Below are 2,974 nucleotides of genomic sequence, written 5' to 3'. Positions count from 1 at the left end.
TTACAAATGCATTTCAACAAATGTTCGAGAAATTAATTAAAAACACTAATGTAAATGTATTTAGAATATATTTAGGACACATACATTTAGCATATGCAATCTTTGTCAGTTACAGGAAAAAAAAATACTGTTGGTGGGTTTTTTGTTTGTTTGTTTTACATTCTCCTTACTATAGAATTAACAGTCGACTGTTCGGTGACTTTGCATGCTGAGTTGTAACACTGATTATTAGTATAATTGTGGCAAGAATCAAAATCAACACTAGCTAAAATGACTGAATGCATTGGAATTTATTATTCCAATAGTACAATTTGAATGGGTCTACGGTACCTTAGTGTGTCAGGTCCTGTTATTTCTGCTGAACATTTGATGTTTGGGGGCACATTTTTACATCATTAGGCCTGCAGGCTATGTGATTACGGCTATGCGATAAAAATTGTATTTGTTTCCTTTCCAGTCCAATACAAATTATAAATTACAAATGTATCAAAATGTAATTAAAGTCATATTTCAATTAAATGTATTTAAATACTGTTCAACAATATTTCTACTCATATGTACAGGTGGAACCTAAAGATATGAATGTCAGTGAGAGGGATAAATGCATTGAGGACCTGGAAGCCGTGTTTGCTAAAGTGAGAAAGTCTGCAGTGGAGCAGAGCAATCCTAACGCTTGTTTTCCATAAATTCTCACAATGCTATGAACTATACATTTCAAGTAGATGAAATTAAATATTGCTTAACACTGTTTCTCTTCATAGTTGGAGGTGAAATTGAATTCTTTTATAAAGATGGAATATGGTTCCTGTCAACATGATATGGGCCAACTGATTGAGGAGATGGAATCCACAGTTGCTAGAGTGAGAAAGTCTGCAATGGAGCAGAGCAATCCTAACACTTGTTTTCCATAAATACTAACAATGCAATTAAATATGCATTTCAAGTAGATGTAATTAAATATTGCTCAACACGGTATTTGTGTCTGCAGGCGGCCAAACTGTTAGGATTAGAAGCCGTACTTGCTCGGGAGGATATGGCTGCATAACCTCTGATGACAGCAATAAAGAGCATTAAAAATACTCTGACATTTTTCAGTCTAATCCCTGCCTATGTTGTCTGCAACACAGTCAATTATACCATGGATAGTAATTATATCTTTTTTTTTTTTTGTCTCACAAACATTCTGAATGTAACATTTCCTACAACTTTAAAAATACAATCACCATACTTGGCACCCACACTATTTTTTCCCTTCATGTCCACTTACATCTATGTGACTTAACAATCACAATTCATTTTTAGACAACCAATTTCCAACCTCTATATATATATCGCTCGGAATTCAACAGACACCTGACTCAAGTATTTTTATTTTAATTTCCTCCATGTTGTTTATAATAGGCCTACAGTAAGAAATCCTTTTAAAGGTGATCGCCATTTCTACCACTGTATACTGTTGAAGCATACAAGTTTTTATTCAGTGAGAGATATGTCATTTATGGGGATTAGGTACAGCGTGTTTTGTTCAGGACATTCACGACGATATATGTTCTAAATGGGATTGTAAAATAACTAGCTAGCTAGCCATGTATTTAGACAGAACCTGAATTGTGTTACATGGGGATTTTTATCCTATGTTTTTAAGGCTGCATTATGTACAGCCTAGCATAAATAAATACGCAAGAATGCAGAGCACAAATAGTCCATAGTTTATTTTCCCTTCTATATAAGCCCGCAGGTTCATAGGTGACTAGCTTTTATAATGTCATGTGTAATTTGAGCATAATGGTGGAAACTTCAAAGAACAATATGGAAAAAAAGGAGGGTTGTTTACATAATTGCCCTTGAAAAAGTTTATAAGAATTAAACTCTTGTGTACCCCTCAGACATTCTCCAGAGGGTCCCTCAAAAGCATGTTTATATTTAAGTTGCAATAAAGGACAGGACCAGCTATTCTCTTCAACTAATTCTGATATCAAGTGGAAACAAGTTGTCAGGTTCTGGTCCGCACCCAACCAGGAACGCACACACAGACACGTACACACATATCCGCACAAATCACCTACCACGACCACTGCTCGGTTCACAATCACACACTTATCAACCATCACGTTCACCTGCTTCTAATTAACTCTCTCCCTATTTAAACCCCTCATGTACCATCCTCCAGTGTTTCCCATTTAGCATACTGTGGACTAAAGCTGAGCCTGTCTTCATGAGCTTCCCCACATCTGTGTTTTTAAAACTTTTTGGCAGTGCTTTGTGTGACTAATATCCTGCCTTTTTATCCCTCACCCATGTCTTGCTCAGGTGTCAATATGTCACATAACTAAATTAGTGTTCTATTATTTTCTTAGTTTGTACAAGAAGTACAAATATGTAGCTATCTAACATTTATAATGTGTATTGTTTCTTATTTTGTTAACATTAAAATGTAAAACCAAGTGAACTCCATAGATGTCATGAGGGACAGCCTCACAAGAAAGGAGGCCTGGTGCATGGCATGCAGTGGTGCCTATCATGCGAACACAGAGAGAGACAGAGACAAGGTAGCAGACAACAACCAAACGTGTTCAACTGCTGTCAGGTCTTTCTCAGTAAACTTCAGAGAATGAAGTACAGGGCAAGCACTTGAACATGCGCATGTTCTTCCCTGGATACAGACACTTTGCCTCAAAGACAGTTGCCTCACAGGTTTGTTCCAAAATGACTTCCCTTGTCCCTTATTCCCTTATGCAACAGGAATTGAAAAGAAAGGTGTGAGCAAGTATACCCTCCACTGACAAGCTCCTGTTGTTTAAGTGTGAATGGATTCTGTGACTTGAACAAGTCTGCTCCTTCTCTCATCCAATATAGAAATTGCTCACCGAACTACAATGAGTGAACAAGGTCTAATGAACTTGCTGTGAGAATGATCTCAGTAATTAACTCAAAAAGGATAGGCTCAGAAGTGATTTTTTTTTTTTTTAAGTAG

General features: G+C 36.6%; 1 long non-coding RNA gene across 1 annotated transcript; it reads left to right on the top strand.

Annotated features, from left to right (window-relative positions):
- Positions 1-800: 800 nt before the first annotated feature.
- Positions 801-1,091, top strand: LOC118242025. Its single transcript, XR_004776509.1, has 2 exons — positions 801-860; positions 989-1,091. It is a non-coding gene; the product is annotated as an uncharacterized LOC118242025 (long non-coding RNA).
- Positions 1,092-2,974: the final 1,883 nt, after the last annotated feature.

The sequence above is a fragment of the Electrophorus electricus genome, chromosome 9 (genome assembly GCF_013358815.1).
Source record: "Electrophorus electricus isolate fEleEle1 chromosome 9, fEleEle1.pri, whole genome shotgun sequence".
Classification (NCBI taxonomy): Eukaryota; Metazoa; Chordata; class Actinopteri; order Gymnotiformes; family Gymnotidae; genus Electrophorus; species Electrophorus electricus.
The sequence above is the reverse complement of the archived record's forward strand: the minus strand, read 5'-3'. Positions and strand labels throughout refer to the sequence as shown.